This window comes from Lutra lutra, chromosome 4, assembly GCF_902655055.1.
Source record: "Lutra lutra chromosome 4, mLutLut1.2, whole genome shotgun sequence".
Classification (NCBI taxonomy): domain Eukaryota; kingdom Metazoa; phylum Chordata; class Mammalia; order Carnivora; family Mustelidae; genus Lutra; species Lutra lutra.
In genome coordinates this window covers 87,853,217-87,866,368 of record NC_062281.1, presented here as the reverse complement: position 1 = coordinate 87,866,368, position 13,152 = coordinate 87,853,217, and positions in this window count along the sequence as shown.

Genomic DNA, 13,152 nt, shown 5'->3' with positions numbered 1-13,152 from the left:
CCTTCCCAGCTTCCCTCTCTCTTTCCCCCTGCACTCCTTGTTGGCGACATCCCCCCCACCCACCATCCTCTTGCTCCTTTACAGCATTCCATAGGCACGCCTCTCCCTGCCACCAGCATCCCTGGCTGAGGCCTCGGAGCTCTTCTGGGTGGGGAGCTGTGTTGTTCCAAGTGTTGCCCTCTAGATATTTCTTCCACGCTTGCTTAAATCTAAGTCAGCTTCACGTCACAGACTTGTAAACATTTTTGCCAACAAGAAAATAGTGGAGGGTGTGTGTGCATCTCTGTGTGTGTGTTGCCTTGGAAATTGTAAGGTGCTGCATCAGGAATCTGGAGTGCCTCCCCTCAGGAAAGGATAGGGGAATTATCTTGGTCCTTGCAGGTCAAGAGCCATTCTGAGCCCCGAGAGAATTCTAAATGTTGGCTGACACTTCCCAAGATCAACCCAGAGACCCTGTACTTTTAGTACTTGTTGGGTTTCCCGTGTATGCTCAGAAGTCCCCCGGCTGACAAAAGTTGGCACGCTAAGTAAAGAAGTAGACCAAGATACAGAATATTCCCTGGATGACCACATTACTCTCTGCCCTCACTGCAGTCCTCTGAAAATGGGAATGGCCAGTTGAAATACCTTGCATTCAGTAGAGGATAGGGGAAAAAGCGGAACAGTGGGGTAACAGTTCAAATTATTATATCCTTAGACTCTATTTGAGGGCACGTGGAAACTCTACCGAAAAGTTTTGTGGGCTATGTGGGTGGGTAGGAGGGGTTAATGGAGCCTGCAATTACACAACTCAGTATAATTTAATAACATAATGTCTTTCCCACTTCACAGGGTTTTTCTTTCATTTTGTCTGATGCCAGGACTGAATCTAAACATATGTGTACTATCCCATTGATTGATTTGTGAATGTTGAACCATCCTTGCATCAGGAATAAATTACACCTGGTCATGGTGGGTAATGTTTTTAATGTGCTGTTGGATCCTATTAGCTAGGATCTCGTTGAGAATCTTAGCATCCATATTAATCAGGGATATTGGTCTGAAATTCTCCTTTTTGGTGGGGTCTTTGCCTGGCTTAGTGATCAGGGTAATGCTGGCTTCATAAAAAAAGTCTGGAAGTTTTCCTTCTGATTCAATTTTTTGAAACAGCTTCAGGAGAATAGGTATTATTTCTTATTTGAAAGTTTGGTACAATTCCCCAGGGAATCTGTCAGGTCCTGGGTTCTTGTTTTTTGGGAGGTTTTTGATCACTGCTTCAATCTCATTACTAGATATCAGTCTATTCAGGTTGTCAATTTCTTCCTGGTTCAACTTTGGAAGTTTATATTTTTCCAGGAATGCATCCATTTCATCTAGGTTGCTTAACTTATTGGCATATAACTGCTGATAATAATTTCTGATTATTGTTTCTATTTACTTGATGTTGTGATCTCTCCATTTTCATTCATAATTTTAAAATTTGGGCCTTCTCTCTTTTCTTTTGGATTAATTTGGCCAATGGTTTATTGATCTTATTAATTCTTTCAAAAACCGAGCTTCTAGTTTCATTGATGCGTTCTACCGTATCTCTAGTTTCTCTCTCCTTGATCTCTGCTCTAATACTGATTATTTCCCTTCTTGTGTCTGGAGGTGGATTAATTTTTTGTTGATTCTCCAGTTCATTAAAGTGTTAAGACAGCTGGTGTATTCTGGATTTTTCAATTTTTTTGAGGGAGGCTTGGACGGCTATGTATTTCCCCCTTAGGACCGCCTTTGCGGTCTGCCAGTCCCATAGGTTTTGGACTGAAGTGTCTTCATTCTCATTGGTTTCCATGAATTGTTTAAGTTCTTCTTTGATTTCCTGGTTGATCCATGCATTCTTAAGCAAGGTGGTCTTTAGCTTCCAGGTGTTTGAGTTCCTTCCAAACTTTTCCTTGTGATTGAGCTCCAGTTTCAAAGCATTGTGATCTTAGAATATACAGGGAATAACCTTAATCTTTAGATACTGGTTGAGACCTGAATTGTGACCCAGAATGTGGTCTTTTCTGGAAAAAGCTCCATGTGCACTCAAGAAGAATGAGTATTCTGTTGTTTTAGTGTGGAATGTTCCGTATATATCTATGAGGTCCATCTGGTCCAATGTGTCATTCAATTCTCTTGTTTCTTCATTGATTTTCTGCTTGGATGATCTATTACTGAGAGTGGCATGTTAAAATCTCCTACTATTAATGTATTTATATCAATATGACTCTATCTTGATTAATAGTTTTCTTTTTTTTTTTTCTTTTTTTTTTTCAAAGCAGGCTCCCTGCTGAGCAGAGAGCCCAATGCGGGGCTCGATCCCAGGACCCTGGGATCATGACCTGAGCCGAAGGCAGAGGCTTTAACCCACTGAGCCACCCAGGCGCCCCGATTAATAGTTTTCTTATGTAGTTGGCTGCTCCCATATTGGGGGCATAAATATTTACAATTGTTAGATATTTTTGATGGATAGTCCCTTTATCCATCCATCCATTCTTTATCCAGAAAGTGTCCTTCTGTATCTCTGACTACACTCTTTAGTTTAAATCTAATTTATGTGATATGAGAATCACTACCCCATCCTTTTTTTGAGGCCTATTGGCATGAAAGATGATTCTCCATCCCTTCACTTTCATTCTGGTTGTATCCTTAGGTTTGAAATGGGTCTCTTGTAGACAACATATGGAGGGGTCCTGTCATTTTATCTAATCTGCAACCCCATGACGTTTCATGGGTGCATTTAGGCCATTCATGTTGAGAGTGATTATTGATAGATACGTTTTTATTGACATCGTGATACCTATGAAGTCTTTGTTTCTACAAAGAAGTGATAAGAACCACATAGTACTCTCAAATTATGCAGAAAATCATTTGATAAAATCCAGCATCCATGCCTGATTAAAATTCTTCAAAGTATAGGGATAGAGGGAACATTCCTCAACTTCATAAAATCTATTTGTGAAAAACCCACAGCAAAAGGCATCCTCAATGGGAAAAGCTGACTGCATTCCCATTGAGATCAGGAACATGATAATGATGCCCACCGTCATCACTCTTGTTCAACACAGTATTAGAAGTCCTAGCAACAGCAATCAGAAAACAAGAGAAATAAAAGGTATTCAAATTGGCAAGGAAGAAGTCAAACTCTCTCTTTTCGCAGATGATATGATAGTTTATATGAAAAACCCAAAAGACTCCACCCCCAAACTACTAGAACTCATACAGCAATTCAGCAAAATGGCAGGATACAAAGTCAAAGTACAGAAATCAGTTTCTTTCTTATATGTTAACAATGAAAATACCGAAAGGCAAATTAGAGAATCAATTCCATTTACTATAGCAACAAGAACTATAAGATACCTGGAAATAAACCTAACCAAAGAGGTAAAGATCTGTACTCAAGGAACTACAGAACACTCATGAAACAAACTAAAGAAGACACAAAAAGATGGAAGACCATTCCATGCTCATGGATCAGAAGAATAAACACTGTAAAAATGTCTATACTGCCTAGAGCAATCTATACATTCAATGCCATTCTGATCAAAATTCCACCGGCATTTTTCAAAGAGCTAGAGCAAATGATCCTAAAACTTGTATGGAATCAGAAGAGACCCTGAATTGCTAAGAAAATGTTGAAAAACAAAAACAAAACTGGGGGCATCATGTTACCTGATTTCAAGCTCTCCTACAAAGCTGTGATCACCAAGACAGCATGGTACTGGCATAAAAACAGACACATAGACCAGTGTAACAGAGGAGAGAGCCCAGATATGGACCCTCAACTCTATGGTTAAATAATCTTCGACAAAACAGGAAAAAATATACAGTGGAAAAAAGACAGTCTCTTCAATAAATGGTGCTGGGAAAACTGGACAGCTATATGTAGAAGAATGAAACTCCACCATTCTCTTACACTGTACACAAAGATAAATTCAAAATGGATAAAAGATCTCAATGTGAGACAGGAATCCCTCAGAATCCTAGAGGAGTACATAGGCAGTAATCTCTTCGATATCAACCACAGCAACTTCTTTCAAGATATGTCTCCAAAGGCAAAGGAAACAAAACTGAAGATGAACATTTGGGACTTCATCAAGATCAAAAGCTTCTGGACAGCAAAAGAAACAGTAAACAAAACAAAGAGGCAACCCAGGGAATGGGAGAAGATATTTGCAAATGACAATACAAAAAAAAGGTTGATATCCAGGATCTATAAGAAACTCAAACTCAACACACACAAAACAGATAATCATGTCAAAAAAATGGGCAGAAGGTATGAACAGACACTTCTCCAATGAAGACATACAAATGGCTATCAGGCACATGAAAAAGTGTTCATCCTCCCTAGCCATGAGGGAGATTCAAATTAAAACCACATTGAGATATCACCTTACACCAGTTAGAGTGGCCAATATTAGCAAGACAGGAAACAACGTGTGTTGGAGAGGATGCAGAGAAAGGGGAGCCTTCTTACACTGTTGGTGGGAATGCAAGTTGGTGCAGCCATTTTAGAGAACAGTGTGGAGATTCCTCAAGAAATTAAAAATAGAGCCTCCCTATGACCCTGCAATTGCACTAGTGGATATTTGCCCCAATGATACAGATGTAATGAAAAGAAGGGCCATCTCTACCCCAGTGTTCATAGCAGCAATGTCCACAGTCACCAAACAGTGGATAGAACCAAGATGCCCTTCAACAGACAAATGGATATGGAAGATGAGGTCCATATACACTATAGAGTATTATGCCTTCATCAGATAGGAGGAATGCCTAACTTTTGTATCAACATGGGTGGGACTGGAAGAGATTATGCTGAGTGAAATAATTATAAGCAGAGGGAGTCAATTATCATGCTTTCACTTATTTGTGGAGCATAAGAAATAACACAGAGGATATGGGGAGATGGAAAGGAGAATGGTATTGGGGGAAATTGGAAGGGGAGATGAACCATGAGAGACTATGGACTCTGAAAAACAATCTCAGGGTTTGAAGGCATGGGCGGTGGGAGGTTGTGTGAGCCTGGTGGTGGGTATCATGGAGGGCACATGTTGCATGGAACACTGGGTGTGGTACATAAACAATGAATTCTGGTACACTGAATAGAAATTTAAAAAAATAAAATATATATGTATGTATATGTGAATATTGGCTCATTATTTGCAGTGAAGCTAACATTCAAATATAAATTGTTCATAGTGGTGACACAGGGTGAGGGCTATAGAGGAAGTGTCTGTACTATTTTTGAAATTATAAAACTAATGTCTAAAATTAAAAATGTATTAATTCAAAGATGGAGGCTGATATATAAGGGCTACATAAACTAAGGACTTACAAAAAGTCCCAGAAATAAGGCTATTTTGAAGCTTTCTTGAAAGAAAAAACTATCTTGAAAGTGTTCTTGAATGGAATAAAAGAAACATAGTTTCCCTAAACCTTGAAGAACTTTTTAATATTAACTTAAAAGGTCTGCGAATAATCATTTAAGTGAAGGTTTTAAGTAGTTTTGTATCTGGTTTATTTTTTCCCATGAAAGTGGTTTAGAAAAATAAACATATGTGTAAAAAGAAGTGTATATCAAAAAAAGTGTACAAACCCCACACCACTAAATTTGATGGTACTGTTTCCTAATGGTGCTCTAGGCTGGCTTATGACTGCATGTAGCCACATCATGGCTGACTCTGAATGCAGCCACTTTCTAAGCATGTGTATACTTGTCCTTGGCCCCACCTGCAGGTTAAGAACTCCCTCTGAGCTGGGTGCATAACTGGGGGAAGCATGTTGTTCAAATAGGTAATAAAGGGAATTGGGGGGATGGGGAGACAGTAAAAAGAAAGCATGCTCATAAGTGGAGGGGCTGGGGGTTCCAGAGAGGAAAATGCTATTTCTTCTAACAATATGCATAGCTCTCTGTCAGAAATCCGGCACTGAAGAAAGAGCAATGCGGGAGAATCAGTGTACCCTTTGTCAGGAAATAAATTTGAATTCCTGCTGATTTATAAGCTGTGCCTAAAAACTCCCCCTAGACAATTTGGGAAAGAGAGAAGAAACTGTGTTCCTTTTCAGTGTTATGATTTCCCTTCAGTGGGGCTGGCTTTGGAAACAAAGGTGTTCTGGCCCAGTATGTGGGAGAAGATATTTGCAAACAACATATCAGATAAAGGGCTAGTACCCAACATCCATCAAGAACTTATCAAAATCCAAAACCCAAGGAACAAATAATCCAATCAAGAAATGGGCAGAGGACATGAACAGACATTTCTGCAAAGAAGACAACCAGATGGCAACAGACACGTGAAAAAGTGCTCCACAACACTCTGCATCAGGGAAATACAAATGAAAGCCAGAAAGTGATAACACCTCGTACCGGTCAGAAAGGCTAAAATTTACAAGTCAGGAAATGACAGATGCTGGTGAGGATATGGAGAAATGGGAACCCTCCTATACTTCTGATGGGAATGCAAGCTGGTGCAGCCACTCTGGAAAATAGCATGGAGATTCCTCAAGAAGCTGAAAATAGAGCTGCCCTATGACCAAACAATCGCACTACTGGGGATTTACCCTAAACATAAAAATGTAGTGATCCGAAGGGGCCCCGATTGTTTATAGCAGCAATGTCCACAACAGTGAAACTATGGAACAAACCTAGATGTCCATCAACAGATGAATGGATAAAGAAGAGGTGTCATTCATATATATATATATATATATATATATATATATATATATATATGATGCAGCCACCAAATGAAATGAAATCTTGTCGTTTGCAACGACATGGATGGAACTAGAGTGTATTATGCTGAGTGAAATAAGTCAATCAGAGAAATACAATTACCATATGATCTCTCTGATATGAGGAATTTGAGAGGCAACATGGGGGGTTTGTGGGTACGGAAGGAAAAAATGAAAGAAGATGGCATCAGGAGGGAGACAAATCATAGGAGACTCTTAAACTCACAAGACAAACTGAGGGTTGCCGGGGGTAGGGGGGTAGGGAGAGGGTGGTTGGGTTATGGACATTTGGTAGGATGTGTGCTATGGTGAGTGCTGTGAAGTGTGTAAACATGGTGTGTCACAGACCTGTACCCCTGGGGCTAATAATACATTATATGTTGTAACAAAATTTAAAAAATTAAAAAATGGATAAAGGACCTGAATAGATATCTTTCCAAAGGATCATGGAATTGCAAATCAAATCCACAATGAAATGTTATTATGTCACATAATTGCTAATATAAAAAAGAAAAAATATATATAACAAGCATTGGCAAGGTTGTGGGGAAAATGGAACCCTTGTACAGTGGTAGAAATGTAAATTGATACAGCCTTTCTTTTTTAACAAAAGAATGAAAGTAAAACTACAATGTGATGCAGCAATCCCAATTTGTGCATATATTCAAAGGAAATGAACAGGATCTCAAAGAGATATCTGCACCCCATGTTCATTTCAGCATTGTTCACAGTAGCCAAGACATTGAAACAACCTAAATGCTGCATGGGTGAAGAAAATGTGGGTCATGGACATGGAAAGTCCAGCATAAAGAATATACTCAATGATATTGTAATAACAGGGTATAGTGACAGATGGTGATTACACTTGTTGAGTAATACTGAGTAGTGTGTATAATTGTCAAATTAATGTGTTGTACACCTGAAACTAATATAATATTGTATATCCATTATACTTAACTGATAAAGCAAATATATTATTTCATCATGAAAAAGAAGGAAATTCTGCTACTTGTGTCAACATGGATGAAACTGGAGAATATTATATTAAGTGAAAAAGCCAGAAGGAGAAAGACAAATACTGTGTACTATCATCTATACATGGACTTTTAAAAAATGAAGAAGTGAACTCACAGAAACAAATAGTGGATGATGGTTACCAGTGGCTGGGAGGTGGGCTTTATGGGGAGATAGTGATCAAAGGTTAAGAACATTCATAAGATGAATAAGTTATGAAGATCTAATGTATAGCATGAGACTGTAGTTATAATACTGTACAGTGCCCTTGAAATTTGCTAAGGGAATAGATCTTAAGTTTGCTTACCAAAAAAATTCAGGTGACTGTGATGTGATGTGTTCATTAATTTGATTGCAGTAATCATTTTATGATGTGTATGTACATTAAATCATCAGGTTGTACACCTTAAATATATGTAATTCTATGTGCACATTATACCTTAAAAAATCTGGGGAAAATGGTTGCAATGGTAAATGTTATATTACATGAATTTTACTACAGTTAAAAATAAATAATAATAAAAGTAATACTTCTAGTTGTTAAAGAAAAAAAAAAAATGCCCATTAGTCGGAGCCAGTCATTGTTACCTTCTCCCTTCTGCAAGCTTTCCAGGCCCACAGCTTGCCTTGCCCATCCCACCTTCCTGGCCAATAGCCAAGCCAGCAACCAGCCAGGAAGTCATGTCAAACCCCACTCCCCCGTTAACGCCACCTGTGGCTTCTGAGGCCTCACTGGGAGCACCTCCTAGAAAATTAGCTCTTGAAAATGAAACCTGTAAAGTAGGAATAAGAACAACAACCAAAAGACTCATTGAATAATATGAAGGATCTATGCAGGAAACCAGAACCAAAATTGTGGGAGAACAAACGGAGAAGAAAGACAGACCCAGAAGGTGTGTGTGATAAGTCCAGGTGTGAGGAAGAGGGTTTGTAGGGGGACAAGAGATGTGATGCAAGTGTCCCTCTCAACAGGGGTTTAGGCATGGGGACCACCATCCCACAGGGTCTTGGGAAGAGGGAGGGAGGGAAGGGCCTGAAAGGAGACCCCATAGAACCCGACAAGTCCTGGATGCCTTGGCAGTCACAGGTGGCATGAACTCTGAGAGCTTGGCCTTTGCCCCAGATTCCAGAGGAATGCAATGGGAGCAGCATACAGTTCAATAGGGTGGGGTGGTGACCTCTTGATACTGACTGATCCCTGAAACAAATGTAGCATTTCCTTCTACAGCCTGTCATCTTGCTGACCACTCAAGATCCTGATTCTGTGATACCATGTGGCTGTCGTTTCCCTGACATGATTTTTAGCTCAGTGTCTGAGGAGCTGATGCAGTTAGACAAGGAGGGAGAGTCCAGAGTGGCAGCTTCATGCTAGAGACTGCAGAGAGGACCAGTGGCTGCCTCTGGTTGGGTCATCAGAGAGCTCACTCCTCTGATAACTGGAAGGGTTGGAGCTTCCAACCCAGCTGGGAATACCAGGTGGTAACTGATCCCAGTCCTTATTAAGCTACCCTGTGGTGCACATTCTCTCTTAGCTAGCTTCTTTCCCAACTTATCCTCAGTGGCTATTTTGTTTTTATTCTTTTTTAATTTTTAGAAGATTTTATTTATTTATTTATTTGAGACAGAGAGCGAGACTGAGGCCCAATGCCAGCCTGCAAGTGGTGGGAATAGGCCAAGGGAAAAGGAGAGAATCTGAAGATGTCCCTTCACTGCCCTGTGGGGACCCTGAGATATGACCTGAGTGAAACCAAGAGTTGGAGACAACCAGCTCAGCCACCAAGCCACTCCATATTTTTAAAATTTTGTTAAGATTTTATTTTTTTAAGTAATCTCTTTACCCAATGTGTGGCTCAAACTCTCAACCCTGAGATCAAGCGCAGTCTCTGTTAAAACCAGAGGTGGGAAAATCTGCCTGAACACCAGGGTTCATGTTAGTTACTAAAGGGATTTGGTAGAAAGAGTTTTTGTTTTTTTTTTTTGTTTTGTTTTGTTTTGTTTTTCCTGTTTAAGGATTAAAACAAGTTCTGGAGTTCCAGAGCTTGGGCATCTCATAGACAATATCAGCTTTATTTCTGGTGCTGGTTTTGACAGCTGTTCATTCCTGGAAAGCTGATGTTCATTCCTTTATGTCGAATTTCCAGGAACACATTTCTCATGAACCACGCTGGCTTTTTGACTCCTTGCGGACAGAAGGAACACACCCCAAGGTCTCAGTAAGGAACTTTTCTAAGATTTGGACTTCGGGTAGTTGATGTGGGAGAGCATGGAAAGAGGTGGGGTTTGTTCTCCTCTGAACACTATTAGCACTGCAATTCTATGATTGTAATAAAGAAGTTAATAGTTATCTCCTTATGAAGAGAGGACAATGTTTGGGATGTAGGTTGCACTGTGAGCTTGTTTTCATCTGTCCTGAACAATATTGTCAGGTGGCCTTGTTTTATCTCATTTTATCAAGGTCTCAAAGCAGTCTTGTCTGAGGTTGATATTCTGCATGCATGATTATTTATTTCAAACATGAGAAAATACAGTCAGGCTGGGAGTGTCAGTTGAGGGCTTCAGAAGCTGGCATTGTTTATTCTCACTAGAAATCCCTAAAACAGAAGAAGAAAAGAGAGAGCTCTAATCTTACAGCTGTGGCTGCAAACCTGACTGGGAAAGTATGACTTTGACTAAGCATCTTGAATTTCCTGTGTCTCAATTTCTCATTTCAAAATGTCTCAAAAGGACTTGTTCCTGCATGGGTTGTCCCAGGTGTGAAACTGATAGAGGAGGAAGGTTGATGTGAACTGGAGGCCCAGATGGTGGTACACAGTGCTTTCATGGTTTCCCACCTCCTGGGCTATCAGATCAAGAACAGCAGGTGAAGAGCATGTGCTCTCCTTTCCAGTCTGGGTCCTACAATAACCTATGGCTTCATGATATTTACATACCAGTTTCGATCCCCCAGTGGGGGCAGATGCAATAACAGGTACAGGAAGAACTTTGTTAGGGCCCAAACTGCCCCTACTGACTAGTAGGTTGAGTTCCTTAGATGATTGGAAACAACCTCAGTTGGAGACCACCTTAGCTATGACCCATAATCTATGAGACAGGAAAAGAAGAGACACTCCTAACCCCGATGCAGTTGCCACATTGAGGCCTTCCTGCTCTCCCATCTTGAGGGTGTACTTGCTATAGCTCACCCAATTTGTAAACCAACTGAGTATAAACTGTAGAAGTGTAGAATTGTGACAAAAGTATATTCCAGGGAAAAGTCCTTCTGGACATTTTTGTTTTAACTGTGGGAATATTGATGGACCTGTGTCCCCTGATATTCAGAAGTGGTTTCTGGAGGGTGTGTTAGGAGCCTGGACAGGGAAGTTGCAGCCAAGGCCTGTGCGGGGGCTCGACTGCTATCAGCTGGTGGGGGAAATTCTCCTAATCCCTGTGGGCCTTGGTTTCCTCATGTGTAAGATATGGTTGATATTCAAATTCTCCAAAGTCACATCCCACTCAGTTTCTGTGAGTGCACGAGGGACTGAGGTGCCTGTTACACAGCCCAGAGGACTGCAGCCAAGACCAGACTTGGTCCCTTCTCTGTGTGTCTCCCACAGGAGCCTGAGCTGAGTCCACACTGAAAACAGAGAATGGAGAGAGGAGATGGAAGACAGGATATCAGCAAGTTTGGAAGATGAGAATAACACAAAGAAGAACAAGGCAATGGTGGAGCAGGTGGCTGCTAGAGGAGTGAAGAATAAACACAAGGTGAGTCCAGAAAAATCAGGGGAAACTGAGGAATGCATGCAGCAGCATCAAAGGCCGCAGGGAGCAGCCTGAGCTGAGCAGAGAGGACTAGGAGAGTAACGTAGTCCACAGTGAACCTGGGACCCTGCCACAGAGCCTTACAGGATGGATCGGGATTCATTTGTACTTCAGGGAAGCACCAGTTCCCAGAGGAGGGGATATGACCATGAGGCTGTGCCCCAGACCCCTAGCTTCAACCTTGGAGCTGCTCTTATGGTGGATGTCTTCCAAGTACGTGTGGGCTTGGGGGATCAGTGATGTTTGGATAAGAGTTGGAGAGGTCCATTCTTACTGCAGAGTATTGTTGTAAGGTCAGAAACGACCACAGTAGAGGACTTGTGCCTCTGAGGCAGTGATACTAATAAAATTCTTCCAAATTTACAATTGTAAAAGGCTTTATGCACAATATATCTTGTGTGTATGTTCAGTGTTTCATTTTCCTTAGTCTGTGTTAAGAACTTGGAATTCTGACATCAATAAGATTTTACTGATGTCAAGCAGTGAGTGGGAGAATGCAAACAAAATCTTGTAGCATTTGGGTATCTCAGTCTCTTGAGAGTCTGCCTTCAGCTTATGTTGTAATCCCAGGTCCCAGGGATCAAGTCCCTTGGTGCCAGGGTGGGGCAAGGGGGCTCCCTGCTCAACAAAAGGGCATGGGGGCTAGGCCAAGTACATCGAATCCTAATGACAGGTGACCCATTGAGAAGAATACAAGAGGACAGTCCCCCCTTCATCAGAGCGCACCACAAAGAATGTCATGGGACATCAAGAGTGTCCTGCAGTCTCCTCTTTAAGGAAGGGGATTTGTTGCCTCCTGGGAGAAAGCAGAGAGCATTCCTGCAGGACATTCTGTCCAGGACTGAAGTTGAGATTGGAGCTTTTCCACCACTTCTATTGGATAAGGGAAGGAATGTCTCTGAGAGCTTCCTCAGTACTTGTCTTGGTCCTTAGAGTCATGAATATAGAGGTAAATACAGTGTTATCCCAACTCTCACAGGGCTTTCAGTCTAGTAACCAGAAGTCATGAGAAGTGTGGGTGTGGTGAGTTCCTGGGAAGAAGTGGCCCATACTGCCTGGGGATGACATCAGTGGTTGTCCTTTTCTCTCATGGTGTTTTTGACCTATCTTGGCCCAGGGAACCTGGACAGGAACAAGATTTCAGCTTCTTGGGACACTGCCAACACCTGGGTTCCACGTTGGCACAAAGCCGTCAATACTTCCAAGGTCTCCAGAGGAAACTGCTGGTATCAGTAGCTCCCCTCTCTGACTTGGCCAGCTGGAGAAATCGAGGCAAGTTCACAAAGTCTAATAGGGGCATCCTTGCCATAATGATCAATGATGTTCTGCCTTTCTCTTTGAGAACTTAAATGCTTTCCAGACTTCAGTATTCTCTCTCCATATAAAAATAATGTAAATAGTGGTTCCGGGGTGGTTCAGTCATTGAGCCTCTGCCTTCAGTTCAGGTCTTGATCCCAGGGTCCTTTGAAAGAGACCCATTTTGGTCTCTTTGCTCAATGAGGAGTCTGCTTCTCCCTTGCCCACTCCCCCTACTTGTGTTCCCTCTCTCGCTGTATCTCTCCTTACAAATATATAATTAAAGTCTTTTAAAAAAATGTAAAT